Here is a 22,643-nt window from a genome sequence, read left to right on the forward strand (position 1 = left end):
CACTGACCCATCCTGGGGAACTGAGCTGCTGCCAGCAGAGAGGTGCACAATGCAAAAGCAAGAGGATAACTTCTGTAATGGATGCTGTAAAAAGCAAGAGGAAGGAAGGAAAGTATTAGTCAAACCAGTGCTTGATCAACTAACTGTGTTAACAACAGTGTTAGCCTTAAAACTTCAGAAAGTGCTGCAGGACCTTTGATAGCTGAGAGTGGTCAGTGCTCCTGTTCTGTTGGTGAAACTTCCCATCTGCTAAATTTCCATGCAGGACAGCAGCATGCTTACCCTTCTCCCTCAGCTTTTCTGTAACTGGCTGATTTATGATTCTTTCTACCTTTTACATCAGAAGACAGTGCATTTCAGTTATGAGTCCTTCGAGCGAAGAACCTCTTGAGTGTTTTATAGCACAAATTAAATTAATGCTTTGGTATAGCTCTTCAGAAAAGTATTAGGTCTAATGCAAAAGGAGGTGCGGTTCCAGCAGCATGCTACCTTATTCTGTATCATTTTCCATCTTCTAAATCTCCTCTCTTCCTACAGTAATCCAGGGTGGTGCTGCTTACCTGGAAGATCAGGACACAGTTCACTGTGTATGTGACATAGCTGCCTGGGTCCTGCTTTTCCCTTTGGTTGTTTGGCTGTTGCATGTGTACTGAGGAAGAGGAGCCTGTGCTCTTTGGGGAGGTGTGATTATACAGATCTATACTGCTAAGGATAGAATCCTGCCCTCTTTGATCATCCCTTTTAATGATCAGCTTGCCACAAAGGTTAAAGGGAGCTTCTTGCTTTGAAATCTTTGAAACAGCCCATCTGACAAAGTAGTACCTTTATTTGTTAAAAGCTTTTCAAGCTGATAGGCCTGTAAGAGCCCCAGTAAAATCAGGGAAAAACTATCCAAGGTAAACAGACTTACAGATGAATAAATGCTCAGTACTATTTTTATTCTGAGCTCACAAAATCTCTTTCTGACTGTCTGGCCTTTTTCGCTAATAAAACAGCTAATTCTCCAAATATTAGTAGAGGTGTATTGGCAGATTTGGGGCTTGCAGTTCTTCCAAGCTTAAACAGAGGAAATGCAGCTAGACAAAAGCTTTTCCAAAAGGGCCTGTAAGTACTTGTTTAGCAAAGTTCCTGTCTCACCAAGGACTGATCTTTCCACAAACTGTAAGCAGCGATGCATTAGAGAAATAGTTAGAAACATTGCAGCAAATGAAAGCTCTATTCATTCCTGTAACTGTCACTGGAAGTATTTCTGTACAAGTAGACATAAACAGTCTTCTTATTTACTGTGCAATTTTCCAGACCATTGAGCACTCAGGGCTGTAGTAAAACATGTGGTTTAAATGAAGCTTGGAAGGCCATAGGAAGAGAGTGGAGACACTCTCTGGGACACTCTGGGACAATCAGACCTCTTACTCCAACTCCTCTGCTTTACTGCTTATCAAAGTATATAGAGTTTTGTGCTGGACATGTGAAAACACACCCTCCTGTGTTTGTATGTGATGGATGTGTTTCCTTTGTACTGGTAGATGTACTGACACATTTTGCACTGAAGGTCCTCATTCTCCTTTCTTGGGTGGTTCAGAGTGACAGAATGCTGTTGGGATTTAGTTCGCTGCTGTATCAGAATTCTTTTTGCCCTGTGTATCAAAAAACATGAGGTCGTTTATTTGAGTATCTTTTAAAACTGCCTTGCTTTTGATGTGGAAAATCCTAAGCCTGCAAAAAGTAGTTCCTTGCTGTGGCATAGGTTCAGGGGTATAGTCTGAAATCTTGTTCCTTTTTGAAGTGAGCATAATTTTGCCTCAAACCAAGTTACAACATGGCTGTGTTCACTTGATGTCCTTTTGTACTGAAGTAATTTGGTGGTCTCATGATGTGCTAATGTGACTTTCAGGAAAGGCACCAGACCTCTGCTCTGGGAGTGTTTTGTAACCATGCTCCTTGCATCTCCTGTGATCAGAAGTGAGATTTCTTTGAGGTACCAGCATGATTAGGTTGCCCATATCTGCTTTAGCTTTTGAACTACACGTGACTAGGACTTCTACTTTGGGTAGAAGCCAAAAATACCTTCTAATATTTACTCAGACCTTCTATGGTCTGCTCCTGCATTCTTGTTGGGTGCAAAATGTCAGCCTTTTAGGACTTTTATTTTCTTTTTCTAGAAAAGATTTTCTGTATCTGAGGCTCTTGACCTGTGGTATATGCCTGGGAAGTTGGCCAGGAGGAAAAGGAGAATGCAGGGCAAACATGACACGTCTTGTCTCTCACATAAAGAAGCTTCTCTTTGAAACTTGCTTCTCATAGATTCTTCACCTCATATCCAGGCAGAGAATACTGTGGTTTCATTAAACAGATGGGTTTGTGATACCTCAAGAATATTTTTGAATCCTAAACCCTTTGCCACAGTGATGGTTTGTATTTACATCTGTACTTCTCTGAATATTATATCTCAGCTCATCCTGTAAGGATGAGTAACAGATGAGGGCAGCAAGAACCTAACCTCCCTTGTGCTGGATCTCAGGTGAGGTCCCTGCAGGACTGCAGTGAGGCAGTAGATGGGAGTAGTAGATCAAAGACCAGAGTGACACCTCTAGCACTGCTCCAGAATTGCAGATGGAGAGGACCAGGATTTTGGTGTGAAGCTCTCCATCAAGCTTCGTGTCTGGCACAACACAAAGATACTTTGGAAAAAAAAGAACACGGGTAGGAAAGGTGACTGTCTGACTGGGAATGTGCTTGCTTCCTGGAGATGTCCTGTGTCTGGTGGCCCAAGCAGGGTCCTTAGACCTTCATGGTGAAGCTACCAGCAGCCTTGTGGGGCAAAAAGTAAGCACATTTGTGCTTGTGTTGGCTGTTAGTGGATGTTTAGAGTTAATACACAGGTTTGTTGTGGGATTGACTGTCGTTATCTTGGGCAAATGCGAACATAATGAATTTAGACACAGCATAATTTCCTCCCTGCAACAGGCTCCTCAAATGGATGCTCAAAATGTCAGCTTTTGCACCTTTTCCCCCATCTTTTCCCCCATCCTGTTATTTTGCCACCACTTCCATTTACATCTCTGTCTCACTTCACCTACATTTATTTCCTAACATCCCAACCATCTCAGGCTCAGGAGGAGACTTCCTTTACAAAGATGTCTTTTACAGAGCAAGAAACCTTGTATGATATGAATTGGCCTGAGTTTGGTGGGGCTGCTCTCCAAGGTCTTGCAAAACTTTGTGTGTCAGTGAATCCCAGTCATTTTCATAAATGGCTTTTAAATAAAAGTATATTTCATCTTCAAACAGAGGTTTTGGTAGATATATGAGTATTAATCCCCAAAGAGTTCATACATGGTCTGTGAGCTGCTTTACATGTGTTACCTGCAGCAGAAGGCACTGTATTAAGAAGTACAAATTGCCAGTGTTTTCTTACAGCCCCCACACATTCCTCTGCTCCATTGTAACAGCCAAAGGCCCTGTGTGGGGCAGCACTGATGCTGTGAGGGAGATTTGGTACCTTCCCAGATTATTTATAAACCCAGTTTCAAATGTAGGAATTTAATATTTGCCTGAGAGGGAGCAGGGGTCCCTCAGTCCCACAGTGTGCTAATAAGCCAAGCATCATCTTCACTGTCAGCCTGGGATGAAAGCCTGAGTGTAAGGTGGGCATTTATGCATTAACCACTTCACTGAATAACCACTTGTTACTCTGAAGGAAATCCTATCGTGTAGATGAGCCCCTTCCAGTTTTTGTAGGTCTGTGACATTTTTCTTTTATTCCCTTGACAAAGAGTGCTGGAATATAGAGATGACAGAACCACCTCAGTCACGGTTGAGCTTCAGTGAGGTGAGGTGCACTTCGTATGTTTGGCTGGTTTTTGGCTTTGTATGGTTTTGTGTCACTCATTTTTTCAGTGACCTAGATGTTCAGCCCCAGTTTTCTGAACTATGAGTGCACTTGACCCCATTTTGCATGTATACTTTTCCTCCATTTGATTCAAAAAACCTGAATGCCAACAGCACAAGGCAGGAGAGGGAGAACTCTACTCAAAACTGCTTTGTTTCTGTTGTTTTTTGGATGGTTTTGGGTCACAAGGTTGTGCAAAGCCAATTCTGATAATACCAGTGCTGAAAGACAAAGCTACTGCAAGACAGAGATTCAATGTTTAAAATACAAGTTTTCTTGTTATTCTTTCCTACTTCCAGGTATAGATCAGTTATTGTAAGTCCTTATGTTTCTGAATATAAATATGCAGTTTTGGGCAAACATGATTTGATTTTTGGTGGTGTATCGCTAAACAAACGACATTGTAACAAACATTGTAACATGAAAGGGTTGCTTATTTTTTTCAGTAAATGGATTTAGACGCAAAGCAAAGTGGTGAGAAGAGTATTCTGATAATGTGTGTGAAGACCTTTTTATTCTTTCCGTAGCACTAGACCTCAGGGATGGAGTGTCACATCATTGTGCTGACTTGCAAACTGGCAATATGCTTTTCAAAAATGTAATATTGGGTTTGTGAAAACACTTACTTAAGACAAAGAAAACCCTTTACTGAAGCGCTAGAACTGTACAGAGAGGGGTTATGATGCAGGTCTTCAAAGTACAAAACACTAGGCTACAGGCAACACAGTCGGAAGCACAACAAAGGACTTGTGAGGCTTAGCAGAGGCACGCAGGAGATGAGTTGGCTTGCCTGTCTGCATGGGGTTTGGGGAAAGGGTTTGGAACAAGATTAAAACCTTGTTCTTAGTAAGATTTCTGCACAGTTTGCACAGCTGACTGGGAAGGCAGGGCAGGCCCAGGCTATGGGCATTTATCTCGTTCTTTCCCCAAGTGTTGCTGAGGTGAGGAGAGTGGGAGGACTGCTGCCGAGCTGCTGGCCCAGGAATGTGTGCCTCTCTTGGCAGCTCTCCACAGGAGGATGGATGTGTGATTTTTAATATCTTCTCATTAATTTTGTGCAGTGGCTTGAACACTTCTGCCTTCATTTAAAAATCTCTGGAATATTTAACACAATTTAGAGTGAAATTTCTGTAGTATATAGAATGGAAGGCAGCATGGGGAATTCTTGCATCCCTCCAAAGAGATTGTGAAATGAACAAAGTACAGCAGCTAGTCTGAAGACAGTTTTTTAAGTCTTAAACCTAATGCCGTTTTTGGCTTCCATACAATTTTCAACTTGGAGTCAACGTGACAACTCACCTGACACTGCATATGGCTCCTGCCCTTGCAGAAAAAGCAGTTTATTGTCCTGAAGATTGAGTTACCTGCAAAAATGCTGGCATAGGGTTATGTCGAGACGGTGCTCCTGAATTTTTACTTAAAATTGTTTTCTCTTAATAATAGATGCATTACACAGATGCAAATGTCTAATCCCACAATGCTACTGGTATTTCAGTGCTAAAGTACCTTGGCAGCTCTGTGAGTATTAAAATGCACGTCAATATGAAGTTGTTTTGAGTTTGTGCCTCTTTTCCTCAGTGTGCTGACAGCATTCTTGAAGCAAAGCCCTCTGAGCTACTGCAGTGTGACCCATTGTCCTAATCATGTGGTGTCACCAAATGTTTCTTGGTACTTTCCACAGTAGGAAGTTTATTAACTCTGGCATTTGCATTAAGTTCAGTTTGGATAATTACATTGTGGCTACATAAAGTATTAGACCACAGTATTTTCTGTTCGTATCTCTTTCTCATCCTAAAACATGGTGTGTAAGTTCCAGTTTCTCCTACAGTATTTAGATATTCTTTATCTGTGTCAGTAAAGCCAAGGTCCACAATTAGCACGCGTCCATGTTGCTGGGTGGATGCAGTAATGCTGGGTAAAGCTGCAGTGTGTGTTGCTCTGGGAAATGGGCTGTCTGGTGAGAGTGGGCAGAGTGGAGTGTGCCTCGTGGCTTTTGTTGTCACAATCCCCTTTGCCTCTTCTGGAATTAGTCACAATTAGTGCCTCCCTCTGAGATTCAGTCATGAATCTGTGTGGGTGTGTCTAAGTGGGAGAGAAACGTTCTTTGGATTTTGCCACTTCCCCATTTCAAGTTTTAGCCTTGTGACTTCCTTTGGCACATCAGGTTGTGCAGTTAACTGATGCACATCCTGCCTTCACCAGAACATCTGTGACCATGTTGAGGTACTTGATTCACAACAGGGATGTGGGGCAATTTCTGAAAATTGATGTTGAGCATCTTTGAGTTTGCAAAATCAAAGGCCAACTTCCATTGTGGCCTGTGGTGACTCAGAGAAAACCAGGGTGATTTTGTTGTTTAGAGCAGGAACCTAGGCTACTTCTCTTTCTGAAAGAGTGATTGTGTCATTTTAACTGCTAAATCTGGAGTAGCTCCAGACTATCAGAGTCTTATAAAAAAGATTGAAGTGGTATTTGAAGGGATTCAAACAATGTTGGAACCAATGAAAGATGCTGTTAATAGTGATAATTACTTACATTTTACAGTGAAACAGAATATATTTGTGCATTTCACTCAGGTGCTGCCGTGGGAAAAAAAAAGAAGCTTAACTTGTGAGTCCTAAGAGGCAGTTTAGGACCCACAATCAAGTATGCTGCTCCCTGGAAGCTGATGGAGAGCTGGATTAGTATCTGGTTTATGTGAATATTCTAGATCTTCAGCAGTAATTTTTCTTGGAAGTCTGTTCTGGTGTAGCATTAAACATAAATACTAAAAATAACCCTTGAACATCCCTCAACTTGAGAAACATTGGCTTCTAAACCTGGTTTCACTGGGCCTGGGTTAATTCTTCAGTGGCTTCAGGCAGGCACACCCAGTCTTAACATCCCCTTTTCTTCTCCCATCTTAGTGTTTGTATGTGGCCTGCAAATCTGCTCTGACTTAAAGGGAAAATAAGATAAAATAATTGATGGAAGGCTGGAAAAGTGAAAGTATAACATGATTTTAAGGCCATGATAGAAGAAATACTCACGACAATATATCTGAGGGTTGTTCATACAAGATCTCCTTTAGAGTGTGCAATGGCTTTGGCATTGAATGCTGTCTGTACAGCCAGAGAAAGATGAAAAAGAAAACAAAGTCGTTCTTTGCCTCAGAGAGGAGAAACAAAATCTATCTGATGGACTGTTTAGATGGATAACTGAAGCCAGGGATTAGGAAGGGGAGTAGTAAAGAGGGAAGGGAGGAATAATAATTTAATTAAAAAAAAAAGGAAAAGAAGAAATAAAAATCTGGAAGAAATGTTGATGAACGTGGAGGCAAGGAAAGGGGGTTAGATGCAAGGCATAAAAACAACACTGAAAAGACACTGAAGTATTCGTGATGCAATTAGTGTGCTGTAAAATGTGTTATTAACTTCTGCCACCCACTGCATCATATTTGAAATTCAAATGACAAAGTTGTATGTCTTTTGCTTTTCTATTGTAATCTCCATTTTAGGAAGATGCCTGTGTTGTGAATTGGAGAGCGAGCAATTCAGCAGTGTGGGTTACAGACTGTTCCACTTCCAGTGCGCTCTGTCAAATACAGTCTATTTGTCTTGTCCTGAACAGAAGCTACTAGAATGCAGAGACACAGTAATATTACAGTATTACAGTAATATCCTGCCAGAAAATTTGTTTACATGCTGCAAATACAGAATATGCTTCAGATTCTACTCTCTTGATGGACTGCATTAGAGGACCCTCTTTTAGCCTAACCACCCATCACCCGTTTTTTTTTCTTGATCCTTTAGCATCAGGCTCTTTATTTCTTTCATTTCTCTAGCTGCAAACAAAAGGAATGGTTTCTTTTGTCTGTTTTTTTGTTTTTTGTTTTTTTTTTGGGGGGGGAGGGAGGTGAGGGGGAAAGACAGTCCACGTAGGCCAACTTTCACACAACACATTAAATTGTGATTTAATTTAATGTTTCCCGTGACAATTTACCTTGTACAGACACAACTCCAAAGCAAGTTTCTTTAGTAATCAGTTGCTTGGCTTGCAGTGGGATCTGTTTAGTACATAGAATCACAGAATTATTTGGGTTGAAAGGGATCTTAAAGACCATATAGTTCCAAAAACCCCCACTATGGCCAGGGACAGCTTCCGCTAGGCCAGGTTGAAGCAGGAGAAGCAGCTGTATTTTCTAGTGATTTCAGGCATGCTGTCAAAGAATCCTGTCACCTGAAAAGCAGTAGGGAAGTGGATTTTGAGGCCAGTGACGACATGCATGACTGGGGCAATGTTTATCTGCTGTCTGCCACCTTCAGTGTGCACTGACTGCCATGTCCTCCCAGGGGTAGGGATGACTCATGGAGGGAGCTGGAGGCTTGAAACAAAGTGAGGACAAACGAAGATAGCTGGAGTATGCTAAAATCAAGGGGGCAAGCTTCTCTTCCCTACAAATACAGAAATGGGCAGAAGAAGCAGTAGCATGGGTAATTGGAAACAAAGTATATTTCCTTGTAAATCTACATCACTCCATCAGGGACAATTCTGTTCCCTTCCATAAGCATTTCATCCCTCTCTGAGCTTATGCAAATGCACTGCTGTTTTCTCTCCTATTTGTTGCTGTTCTGTGTAGCAGCTCAGGGAAGTGACTTGCAGGGCAAACATTGAAACCTGGCCCAAGTAGTACAGGCAGCTGGTAAACAGTCCCTGAGAGCTGCTAGGGGTGACAGGAATTAAAACAGAATATTTCAATGTGGAAACAACCAGGCTAGATGATGCTGAAGTGGAACTGACTCTGGCAGTGGCTGGGATTTTCCCTCCCTTGAAGGAGCTGGGAAATCCCTCTCAGACTTGTTTTAAACTTAGGTTATCATTTGTGGGGAAAGTCTTGTGTGACTTGCACTTTGTGGTCCCATGATTTCTTGGTAGGTTCAGGACCTGCTTTTTTGGGGCGATTCCAGGGGAAGGTGCAGGGTGCTGTATGGATTTAGGGTGATCTGAACCAGCTGGAAATGGCAAGAAATAAGGTAGGCAGGAAACAGATGTTTGAAGGGAAAGCAGTTTTCTGGTTTCATATGTCTGTAAAAGCCAGCTTTTTCAAATTGGGAGTTAGCATGTTTTTTCTAACTTAGCTCTTTTATATGCAAAGGATTCTGGATTTTCAGGTAAATTCTTTCTGCCTTTGGCTTCAAGGAGGAGCGGTTTTCACTTGGAGGGTTAATGCAGTGCAGGCTGTCCTGGTGAAGTTCTCAGTTCCCTTGATTTGATGCAGCTCCTATGAATTAAGGCAATGGGGCTGCAACGTGTTTACTGCCTAAGCTTTATTCTATTGCACAGCACCCTCCAAAATATTCATACTTCTGTAACAGAAGGGCACCCAGTGCTTTCCAGCAGTGCAAAAGCCATGTATTGACTAGACTGAAGAAACTAAGTCTAATATGTTTCAGGAGAACCTAATGGACATCAGCTTAATTTTTCTCAAAAAAAATTGGAGGGAGTCCATTCCCCTGTGCTGGGGTTATAAATATACTTTCAAGTAAGGTGCCTTTTAGAAGTGTTTTAATATCTGATGTAAGGGTGGTTGCTATTTGTGGTTTTACTCAGCCCTGAAGGTGTAATACTTAATATTGTCAGAGCAAGAGCTTGGATTCCACCTCAAGTCTGAGCCTGTAGTCTGCTTTTTTTTTTTTTTTAAATCCCTATTTGTTTTGCCCTGCACAGGCAATTAGTGTGACTCTCATTAAAAGTGGGGCACAATGACTTTGCCGGGTTGGCTGCAGCACAGATCACCAGACTTCTACTAACTGTGTAAGATGTGGGTCAGTTTTAAATCCTCAGAGAAAACTTGCCATGATATTTAACAGGCTTCACTTATACGAGCAAAAATGACTCATTTAAACCACTATCAATGTGATGTTTCAGGCTCTGTTAATGAGCTGAAATAAGCAGGTCATGATCAGACATATAGACCTACTAAGATTTATTAAGAGATTTCTTTTTAGAGCCCTACCATCAGATGATACAGCTGAGAGTCTATCAGAGTAGCACAGAGGTATGTAGGCAGTTTTTACTGCATTACTTTATTTTGAAAAAAAATGGAGAGAGAAAAACATCTGTGAAACGTTAGACCATATCTTTTGACATCTGTTATGTTCTCAGACACGACCACCTGAACTGATGATTCTGGCAAAGAAAGGATCCTCTTTTAGTGTAATGCTTAACTCTGAGCTTAAAAATGATTTCAAGAAACTGGTGCAAAATAATTTTTGCCTTTTTTTTTATTTTTTTTTATTCCTGTAAAAGATAAGAATATCAAAAAACATCAGGTTCTGGCCTTTCCTTGAATATTAATATTGCAGTCCCTGTGGCAGTACTGTGAACTCTCACCAAAGCTGGCAAACAGCTCCTGCTGCAGCAGAGGAATAAACCGGCCTCACATCTCTGAAGCTCCCCCGATGTCTCAGTTTCAAGCCCTCTGGTAGAGTCTCCACCAAACTTGTTTCCTGAAGAGCTTGTCAATATCTGTGGATTCTTTGATCTTGCAGCCGTACTTAGGACCATTCCAGTCCTTCTAGTGCTAAATTACAAGTGCCATGTCCCCTCCACAGCCCATCCTGTCTTACCTGCAGAAGTTGTAACAAAGTAGGATGATGTTCTCCTCCCATCCAGCTCTTATGCATAGCGTTGTGACCTTTTGTGAGTTAAAATATTGCAGAAGAGCAGAATTTGTTACGTCTGCCACAAGAACAACAATAAAAAAAGTTGCATCCTTTGATGCCCCTGTGGATGGAAGCTTCAAAGGAAGAAGGAGGTAGGAGCCAGCATACTCTTTAAGTGACTGCGTGATTTGAATTTTGCTTTTCAGCAGAAAACAAGGATACAGCACTTACACCCACAAGCAGAAATGTGTCTGGGCTTCAGTTTTCAACTACTGTTAATGGTTTCCTGCAGAGGTGCAGGTTTCCTCTACACTTTTGTCAAGAGGCAAACCATGTTGATTTTTAACACTGTACTTTAATATTTTCTACAATGAGTAGTAGTAGTGCAATACTTTGGCTTTATCTGCTGTGTTTTGTGACTTCCAATTTCTATTTGTGATATATCTTACGTTGTGTTCTCACTTCTACAGAGTCCATTCCTCTGTTAGTCCTGTAAAAGTCATTAGGAATGCTTAGCAGACGCAGATCTGTGCTGCAGAATTGTGCTGCTCCAAGGTTTGTTATCAGGTAACAGTTATCAGACACATGCACTGGTGGCACAGTGACATCAAGATGCTAGAGTAGATCACATATCATGTTGTAGCTGACTGCTATAGCACTTGAAGCTGATATATTCTCTGGACAGAAAAAATGGAGACCTTCTTTCTGTGCTTTGGTGCAAAATCATGGAGCACTGAAAAAGTATGTTGTCTAATAATGGATTAGCATGGAAGAATTAGTAATACTAAAGAAAAATAGGCCATGTTTTTGCCTTTTTCACTTTTCAGTGTTTTTGTAGTCCAGAATTTTTGCGAACACTGAGTCTTGCAGTTCTTGTATGCTTAATTCTTTCCTGTCAGCAGGCATCTAAACCCTTGCAAAGAGATATTTGTTCTCTCCCTCTCTCTTTTTTAGAGTTACTATTTTTTATTTTTTTTCCCTTTCTATTCCTTGTAAAATGCTTTGCATTGAAATGACTAATAGCTTAGAATTAAAATAATGCCTAGTGCCTTTGGATTTACCTAATATCAGTAATCATGTTTGTGAAATGAAAATGAAAAACATCAGACATCAGCCAGAATTACCACCTTCAATTAAGGTAGGGATATCAAAGTGAGCAAAAATGGGCATCTCTGAAGCTAGTTTTTCCTGACTGTTCCTTGTGACTTGTGTGGTTGCAGACCTGCTGTGTTTCTAAGAGCTCCAGGCGCCCTCAGACGGGTTGACATCACCCTTGGCATTGCCTTGCTCTCCCTTGCTGTGTACTTGAAAGCTCATGTGGCCTAATTCACATGAAGTACAGTGCAATGGAACAAAGTGTGGGTGAATTTCCCCCAGTCATGAAAGGACAAATTGCTGGACTGGCTCCTGATGTTTTGGTGTGTGACTTTCTCTTGTGATAAACCAGCTTAAGAGACCTCCTCTTGAAAGCTGCTGATTGCCCCTGGCAAAGCCCATGGCTCTCAGCCCTCCCTGAGATATCCTCAGATTTCCCATTGCTTTTCTTCCTGGCAACTGGGCTTGAGCTGTCCTTGCCTGTCCATAATCCCCTCTCCATGCTGTGTTGACCTTAGATTTCTTTTCTCTCCCTTCTCTAAGTCAGAGGATAATATGTAGGTGATGTTTTTATTTTGGATGGAGCGTTGGTGAACTTGACAGTGCTAAGTTTACAGCTGGACTTAAGGATCTTGAGTATCCTGTCCAACCTAAATGACTGTTACTTGTTACCTATTTGCTGCAGCATCACCTCAGCCCACTCATGGCAGCAGAGGAGTTTGCTGGCAGCTTCCCCTCAGAGCCACCTGTCAGGCCTGGCCTTTATCTGGCTGTGCAACAGGGAGTTCTCAAGCCAATGTTCTTTCTGTTTGACAGCAGAAATGTTGAAGAGGGTTGCTTTCTTGTAAGAAAAGTATATAGGAGGCTCAAATGACCAAAAAGGAGGAACCTCTCTCCACAGATGGCACCTGTTCATCATCCATCCAGGGCCTATCTGATGCTGCATGAACGTGAGCTCTCAGCATGGGAAGGATCACAAGATTTACTTGTTATCTGTTTTTTTTCTGTGCAATCTTATCAAACCAGCTGTTTTATTAAGCCACTTGTTGGACTTTCTTGCTGAGATCCTGCTAAGAAGGAGCCCTGTGATATCTCTCTCCCACCTCACCCCCCATGCGGAAGACTTGGCAGAGGAGATTGAAATCATGACACTGTGAAAGTGTGGGTGTTGTGGGGTTAAACCTGGGGTACAGCTGGCCTTCAACAAAATAAGACAGAAGCTGTAGTTGAAGTGTGGGGCCAGAGTACTCTTTCCAAACACCTATACCTTTTGTGCTGCATGCCCTGTGCTGTGGTTTCCTTGAGAACACAATGCCAGCAGTGGGTGGGCCAGGAGTCATGGCACACTGGGGTGATACCCAGTGAATCCAGTAGCTGCAGTGGCAGGCAAGGCAGGACTGCAGGATTCATCTGCTACCCAGTGCAGACAAGAAGCTGTGACTGTAGTGATGGTTACCTGTTAGCTGAGGGCCTATGGCTTTTAAGGAGATGAAATTAGTGATGACAAAAAAATTGAATACGTAGCTTTTCTGTCTTGATCTGAAATTTTAAGTGTCTACGTATAAATCTCTGGTGATAAAACCTGCGCTGTGGTGACAAAGCTCTGCAGACTGAAGGTTGAAATGTTAGAAATGGGTATGCTGCGACCTTTATCAATCATAAGGGTGAATAATTTTTAAATATCATCCAATAAAGGGCTGAGCTTATGAGCTTGGTATGATTTTCTACATGTGTTCATGAACTGCATACAGCAATTCTTGCATTTCCATCTATCAATAAAATAAAAATCTGTGCAGAGACTCTTTTTCTAATGTGCTCTTATTTCATCTGCTTTCACAGACCATCTTTCACATAAATATTTCCTGGTTTGTAAAACACATGGAGTCGTTAGCTATTTTTAGATCTCTGCCTGCAACAAGAATGTAAAGTTAATGTGGTGTTTATATTGTACCACAAAGTCAGTGTGATGTTACACACGGAAGCATGGGATGTTTTTTTCCCCCCCTCTCCATGTTACTGCTTTGCATTCAAACTTTACAACAAATGCCAAATGTTCAAACTAACGTGAGAAAATATGTTTGAAAGCTGTAGTTGTCTCATCTTGGTAGGATTTTCTCACCCAAATAATTATCCACTTAAAGAAATTTTAGAACATCACTATAGAGAGCCAGTAGCTACTTTTCATTGTCAGATTCTGCTGCATAACCTCTTGTGCAATTTTGCAAATATATCAGATTTTACTCTAACAGTACCAACCATTCAGATTCTAAACTTATAACTTTGTTTTCAATGTTTGGAACTTGACAAGATTTGTGCTAGATATTTACTTTGGTTTTGCTGAGGTTGTCTCAGTTCTGATGTGATCAGTTGTGCTGGAAAGCCAGTATTTAATGCTCAGTTTTGTTATTAAGATTCTCATGGGATTTTCAGGTTTGCAAACTATGTTTGCTCATGTGAAAGAAGTGCCATATCCCATCCTCTCATTGACATATAACTACAATTTTGGAGTTAATGAGAGAATATTCAGTATCTGGATATCATTTTGGATCTGGGATTACTAAGGTTGGCCCACATGTTGAACTCAAGAAGACAAGACTGGCTCTTCTAGGACTTTGGGAGTGTTTTTCATGATACTGATGCAGAAAGCTGGCTATGGTACTAGCAAGTGACATAATGAGGGTATAAAAGCTTTAGCAGTAATATTCAAGTATGTTGCTTGGGGTGGGACTGGGACTTTCTCTGTGCTCTGCTTCACTTCTTAACTCCCCAGGTAAACTAATCTTACAAGTAGGGACTGAGAATGAAATTTGGAAAGATTCAGTTCTTTCAGCTGGACCATCCTGTGACACTGGACTACCATCCTTTTTCTTAGCTCTCAAGGGAGAATACCTAAATCAAATCCCTCCTCTCAGGACATGCAGACTTGATGCACATCACACTGCTTGGGATGCTGAGACAAGACTACTGGGGTGGTAGTACCATCAGTGTTACTAATTTGTGAATAATTTTGTATTTCATGCACTGAGAATTTCAGTATCACCAGCCTGGCAGATAAATATCTAGAAGGAGTAAGGAAGGGACATCCTCTATACGTATGGGAAGCACGCATGTCCTCCTTACAAAGGGAGAACCTTAGGAAGACAACACTGGGACAAAGATCAGATGGTGTTGTCTTGAAGGAGGTTTGTGTTTCCCCTCTGTGCCAATTAAAATCTTGTTGTTCTGACCCCGTGTAAGTTGGGTCAGTATATGTTGTATTTTATTTATAAGGGCAAAGTTGAGGCAATATAACCAGTTCTGTGGTTTTGCTCAGACCTGCTTAAATGAGAAGCTCCTAGGGATGCAGAAAAGCTGGTGTGGGAGTCTTTGGAGTGGCCCAATTTCTGTTGGAAGAAAAGCCAAGAAAGCTTTCAAAAATGATGATTTTTATTATTTTCTGTAATTTAAATAAGACTGTATCACAGTATAAGTCACCATCTGTTTTCAAGGTACTTGACTGAAATGACTTAATTCATCTTCCCACCTGCTACCATTTTAACATGAGTTGGGGGCTAATTAGTTGTTTTCTCTTAGCAAGTTCACTTTTTGTTGTTGTTGTTGTTTGTTCTAGGAATTCTGACAACAATAATATTGTTGCCCATTTGTTTTATGATAGAATAATTGAATGTTCAGTGGCTGAGTTATGATGCTGGAGAAGAAATTGTTCATCACGAGTGAATTGTGCTGCAGCTTTGCAAAGCACAGGGGCAATGATGTTATCACTTAATTATACGCTTCTAAGGTAACCTTCTCAGCCTTTCTTCCTTAGCCTTCCTTAGCACAGGGCCAAATGTGACCTTGAGATCCGCTGCTTGAGGACACCACTTCCAGCTCTCTGAGCTTTGTATCGCTTTCAAGAAACACAGCTTGTCCACAGCAAATAACAGTCACTTATTTCCATTGTTTTGTTGCTGGAAGCACATAAGAAAGTGCTATGTGCTCCCTAAACTATTATTCAATAGGAGAAAAGTAAATGCTGAGATGGATTTGTTTGCTTTCAAAATCCAGAAATTATTAAGATCTGCTGTAGTTGCAGTATTTTGAAGGGGAAGAAATTGGAAACTCACCCCACTGACAATCAGAATTAATGATGGAAGAAAACATAAAGTTTTTCTAGGCTATTAGCGCTGTCATTTTTTATGAAGAATTATGAACACAGATGCACACACACAGAGACATCCCCACACCTCCCCATGTAAATGATTAGGCAAATGATTATTAAAACTAAGAGCTTTAATAGCCATGTTTGGTGGTACACAGACACTTTTAATGTTTACCCTGAAAGTTTAGCTACCTTTTACTAAGACTACACACTCAAATACTCCCCCTAAACATGCAAATATTTGAAATATTTTTGTCATCTTGAAGAAAGTGGTTGTCTATTACAGAATATGCATCTTGCAGAATATAATAAGTAGATTTCTATTTTGACCAGATGTGGTAAAATAATATGGCAAAGTCAGTTTGGGAGGAGATGTCATATTTTCATGTACACCATAGGGACTGCTGCAGTCTCGATATGCAATGAGAGGAAATGTTTGCCACCTTCCTGCTTCTGCCTCTTGCCAAATTGTTTCTGCTTGCTTTGTCAAGGTTTTCCTTAGTGTGGTGTAACAACAACTCAGGGTTCTGCCTGAAATAAGTACAAACAGGTTTGGTAGTTCACATGGTTGTACAGTGACAGTGTGGAATCATGAGGACCTTACAGAGTGCGTGGTGGTTCACAGTCATGGGTCTGTTTTGGAAGGAGAAGAAAAGCTGAAGGATAAGGAACTTGCCATAAGCATATCCTGCTGTTTTTGTGCAGAGGTAAATCTTCAAAGGGCAGATTAACCCTTTTGATGGCAGAAGTTTTTGAAAATTCCTTTTTGATCTTTTGGTGCATTTTTGGAGCTGCAGATCTAAAACCTTTCCTTGTGTAGAGGCTGAAATGTAGTAGATGGATTTAGTAGCTATTGTAACTGTTACTTAAATTATATTTTATACAAATACACTAGAAAAACCAGATCAGGTTATATTTGTGCATATAAACCCTAGTTAAATCTTCTTTTGAGCAATGCAAACCTGGGTGTCATTTTTTCTGGGTGTTTATTTTGTGTTGGGTTTTTTTTTCTTTTCTTTTTCTCCCCTAAGTGTTAATGGATTGCCTGGTTAATAGTACCTGGAACTCTGCCAGTGTCAAATATAAACCACACATTCTTTTTAACTAGCAAATTTATAAAGATTTACAAACTTGTTAGATGACAGCTAGCAGAAGTTTCAACAAATGATACTGTTTTTAATTCTTTCTGCTGCATAGAATTGATTTGAAAGGAATTCAGAAGGAAACATTTTCATCTTATTTAATTCCTGGAATACTTTAGCTGTCAGTTACTCTATTCAGTTTATTCCTTACTTTATATTCTAATAGGCTCTATGGCTTTCTGACTTTAAAGAGCAGACTTCAAGGGGGGAAGTTGTTTAAAGAGGTACAGTTGTAGATATGTTCAAAATTATGAGCTTGCTGTGACCTTCAATACTTCTTTATCCTCCTCAAAATAAATTAAAAAGAACGCAAAAAGCCTTAATGGGTGTTTAAATGGAGTACCAAACAGAAGAGTATGAGAAATGCAATGTGAGGCTTAAAATATTAAGTGATTGTTACTCCTATCACCACTAATATGTTCCATTTTTTTCACGCTTAAAAGACCCCAAAACAAGTCATAAACGAGTCTCAACAATGCCTGAGCACTGACTGAAATATACGGGAAGAGAGATAGACCCAATAATGAAGTGAATTCCATTACAGGATATTAAAAGGTTAAATGCTTGTGCATGCAGCATCACATGAGGTCAGTGGCCTGGGAAAGGCAGAATTTAGGGGGTTTGATATGGGTCCTTTATTGCTCAGTCCTGCCTTCCCATTCTGCCACCCCATCCCTGAAAGTGTTCAATGCCAGATCAGGATGGGCCTCTGAACAACCTTTTCTAGTGAAAAGTATCTCTGTTAAAACTTGTCAGTTTAAAAAAACCCACCACAGCTGTTTCCTACCTTATAAATCAGGTTCTTTTTCTGAAAAAAAAAACCCTGTCACTTCTCTCTTAGAGTAACAAAGTTAAACTCATGTAAAGCAGTAAAATCTGGAACTTTTAATGTTGGTAGAGAAAGAAAGTTCAGGTTTGCTTTAATTATGAGAGGATAGAATTATTATCCATCTTTAGTCTGTAAAGTGGCTCTGCAGATTGATGTTACCAACATGCATACCAATCCAGTAATAATCGTTCCTAATTTAAATGTAACATTGTTCCACTGTAATCTAGTCTTAGAATTCCTGAATTCATGTGCTTAAGATGATATAGGCTATTTTGGCACATTGGAACCCCCAATAATGTGCTTGTGCTTGACTGATTCTTTCCCACAAGTCTTGTATGTCCTGGCATAGAAGCCAACCCAGAGTGGTTCAGGGATGTCACCATCATGTTGTGGAAAGGCATTGTGTCCCTCAGCACCCAGAGGACAGTGCCCAACCTTTCCCCAAGGAAAATTCCACTTCTGCATTGAATGTGCTTGGAGACTGACCCTTGGTGACTGACAAGCTGTGAAGATTAGGCTACGGGAAGATTACACAAGAAAATGTTTGTTGTTGTTGTCAAAACTTTTTCAAGGAATCTTCAGTGCATGACAGTCTCTCTCTCCTATGCTCATTGTAATAATTCTTAAGTTTCCTAATTTCAGAGAGCAAGCATGACTTTTGTTTTGTCACATATGTCAAGATGTTAATATTGCCTTACAAGAACTTACATTTTTCTTGTTGCTAATTAGGAAAAAACAATTCCAATTACTTTCATTTTTAAGTTACCCAGCAATTAAGCAGCAAAAATATTTGTTGTTTTAGGGCTTGTTCTTAGAAGCTGGAGAGCTTGAAAAGATGAAGATGGATAATAATCTTTTCTGTTATTTGTGAAAGTCATTGTATCTACCCCCACCATTTGATCTTTTTCTGAATGATGCTGGGGTTTTATTTTACTCTTTTTTTTTGAGTTGGACTGCTGGTTCTATTCTTTGAGACACAGCAAGTAGGTGTGTTGTGCTGACTAGCATTTGTCTTCAGACCACATCCCTCAATCTGTATGAAAGAATGTGTTTTGCATGGAAAAGTATTTGTGTAATACTTCCAAGGCCTCTGTCCCTTTACTGTACTTGCCACTTGGTTTTAAGTGTATGTTTTGGATCATTGATCAAAAGATTGAAAGTACTAAATCAACACTTGAAAGAAGAAGGTAAAGTTGTTAGTGGAAGGTTGTGTGGTTTTTGTTTTTTTTCTGGATAGTATTCAAATTGGCAAAGCTCCAGTCCCAGTGCATATCCTTCTCTCTGTCATCCATTCCACAGAAGAAATGTCCTTGAATGGGCTGGTTTGACTTAGCTAGTATAAACTATACTAGTCAGCTTTCTCAAAGTGAAGCAAAATGTTTATGGCAGCCTGCTGAGAGGACAGTTTCAAATCCTGTTAAAGATTTTATGGCACAGTACTGCTGGCTGCCTAAATAAAAATTTGATAGGGCAGCTCGGTTTATTATTTTCTGGGGATTAGCATTGTATCCCTGATGACTTAATGTAAGTGATAAATGCACTTGGAAATCCCATGATACTTTTCAAGTGGTTGATCTTAGTCTTTGCAAGGCTGGGATTATGCTGATGTGTTGGCTGAAGATGCTCTCTGGTCATCATTGGAATTAGGGAAAATTTCAGAATGGTAATTCACACTGCCTTGAGCTCCCCAATCTAATCCTGTAGTTCATGTGTCTGCTTTTGAACTTTTCTTTGCATTACTTTCCTTCTGACTTAGGTGAGGTCCCCACTCTGTGTGCTAAAGAGAAATCAAGAGCCTGAAATGGTATGACAAATATGCTTCTAGTATTACGGGCAGATATTTATAAAGATGGGGAATGGAGAGGGGTTTGGTTAAGGTGGTCTCCATTATGGGTCAGATACTACCAAAACTGTAAGCCTGAAAAAAACCCACCTCTGTGCAGCTCCAGCCTCTGCCTGTCTGGGCTGGATCCCTGGAGGTCACATGATTTATGACCCCAGCTGGCTACAATCTGTGCATACGATTGAAAAACCCCTTTATTCCTGTTGCTTTTTGGCAGCTTGTACCTAAGACCTGTCTCCTTGAAGTTATTTGATCTATTCAGTTTCATCTGTGAGGCAGATTAAACACATCAGCACCTACCCAGCCTGGGTAGCCTTGGCTATTTCAGTTCACAGCCAAAAGAGCAGCAGGTGTACTGTGGGGATGCCTCACCTGAACAGTGGGAGTTAACAGCTGAAGTAATTACTAAAGGTGTGGGAGACCTGCTATGCTGGAGATGGGCTAAAACTTACTCCTTTGCACAAAGTCTTACCGCGGTAAGGTTAGGAAATTAGAAGGAGCCTTCTGTGGATGTGACTTGGGGAAACTGTTACAGCTGTAATTTCAGTAGAGGGATGACAGCAAGCAAGAGTGGAAAAGGATCCCCTGTTATATTGTCTGGCACACCCTCCTGGGATAACCTTAGTACCAGGTTGTGCCTGCAATAAAGGTAGCTGTAGAGCTAATATTTTTCCTTTCCTGCTGAACTGCTTTGAGGTTTTGTTCTTGCCCACAGACAGAGGACAGGACTCTGTAGCATGCGTGTTTTCCAAAACTGATCATTCACCTATGTGCTTTCAGAATGAGGTGTCTTCACCATTCTTCCCCTTGGGTGGATCCTGACTTTTTTGTATGGAGAGCAAACCTACTTATTATAAAACCACCTAACATTGGCTCATGGTGATGGCATTTATTTTGGGTCACTGTGTTAGCTTGTTCATGTCTTTTCGAGTGGGTTGTAAGCAAAACCCGCTTGATTAAATCTAACCCTGCTGTTGCAAAAAAATTGTTCAGAGGCAAAAGAATTATTTGTTCTTACTCTTTGGGCAGTACTGTGTACAATATCCCAGTTGAGCAAAGAATGTTCTGGTTGTATGAGGTTGTTTTGCACTGCTAGTGCCTTTGCTTTCTTACATTTCAGTTGTGAACAGAGTGAGTCCAACATACTGAGCATAGCTGCTGTTATTGGTTTAAAACTGACTAGCATTTAGATTTCTTCTTTATGAAAGGCATTATAAAAGCCAGATTGCTACCATTAATAACAGATGTGATTTACCTCTGGCACAATTCAGGGATTTGGTTCAGTAATCCATGACATTACGCTCTCTTGTGCTGTATTATTCTTCAAGTGGAAGAAAAAAGCAGAAGTTGCACTTTATATTATGATTGCTTGAATATAGGGAGCTTAACTCAAATGATTTATATATATATTAAAATACATGTTAGATATATATAAATAAGGATATGTAAAAAGATATAATGGGAGATATCTGTAGTAATAGCAATATATACAGTGTATATCTCCCACTAGTGGGAGATACATATTATGCCCAGTCCCTGGAAGTGTTCAAGGTTGGATGGGGCCCTGAGCAACCTGATCTAGTGAGTGGCATCCCTGCCAGTGGTGGGGGAGGTTGCAACTAGATAATTTTTAATGTTGCTTCCACCCTGAGCTTTTCTATGGTTCTCTCTGTATATCATTTTTATTTGCTCAGCAGTGCCTCTAATAAGGATCAGGAAGGCATTCTTCTAGGTGTTGTACAAGCACAGCGTGAAATTTCCCTACTCCTAGGGACCTTGGCATTGGCAGGCTGAGTATGCTGAGATTAGGGCAATATGCAGAGAAGGTGAATTCAAAGCAGTGGTGGGATTTCACACACTCACAGGTAGGTGGCAGATGACTTATGATGGTAACAATTTGCAGTTTTGGTGTTCTCATTTTTAAGTTTGAGTTCCTCAATACTTTTTTATAATGTAGGACTTTCTTTTTGTTAGCATGTAGTGTACATACATGTCAGATTTTCTTGATACTATGATTAACCCCTTCTTTGGAGAAGCAGAGAACAGGAGGAGCACCTACTAAATTAGCTGTGCTGGTTTAAAACACAGCTGAAAAAAATTAACCACCCTCAAGCCGCTCCCTTTCCCCTGTCCCCTTCTGATAATGGAGGAAACACTAAGAGAGATTATAAATTGGAATAACGATTTAATGACAATTGCAATAACCACAATAATATTAAAAACAAAGGATGTACAAAAGAGAGGGCATTTTTACCCACAAAAGGGTGTGCACCACTGAACCAACAAAAATTGTTTCTGAAGAGACTACCTGATGTGGTGTCCAGACAAAAGCATTTGTTTTATTTTTAAAGGAATACTGTGACCAAGAAGGCAAGTTGTAGTTTCTTCCAGAAAGATAACTATAAGCCAAACATATTAAACTGATTATGAATGTTGTGTGAAGTACTTCTTACAGAGCTGAAAACATAAATATATTCTTGCCTTGGCTTTGTTACAAAAATATTTTAAGTTTCTTGACTTTTCTTGAGATTTCATCAGAACTTTTATAAAATGGTCATAGAAAGGAGAAGGGAAGGCAGAAGAGAAAATGTAACATTTTCAGCTCCTTTTTGCTGGTAATATTTTAGACTATTTGAAACAGCAAACTCTATCAAAAGGTTAAAATTTTGCATCCATTTAGGTCAAGCTAAGAATAATATTTTTTTGTGATATCAAATGATGTGAATCATACACACTGGTGGTTATATCTCATTCTAAACTGTACAGAATCATATTTCTGTGAGGAAGAATATTTTTAACTTGCAAAATGTTGAAGATTTCTGCTACAAAATATTTCTTATGAAATTGATGTCTTCATAATTTTCATTGGGAAAATGTTAAAACAAATGTCCATTCAAAAATTTTAATGCTTACCCTATAACTGTTGGCTTATATGGCATAAATTACGAGAGGAATATGTATTCCATAACAACACAGAAAGTGCCTTAAGATAAATCTGTGTCATTTGCACATACTGTAAAGTAGCATGGATTAAATTTGCATAGTGTCACTATATAA

The sequence above is a fragment of the Myiozetetes cayanensis genome, unplaced genomic scaffold (genome assembly GCF_022539395.1).
Source record: "Myiozetetes cayanensis isolate MyiCay16 unplaced genomic scaffold, myiCay2020 scf24, whole genome shotgun sequence".
NCBI classification, from domain to species: Eukaryota; Metazoa; Chordata; class Aves; order Passeriformes; family Tyrannidae; genus Myiozetetes; species Myiozetetes cayanensis.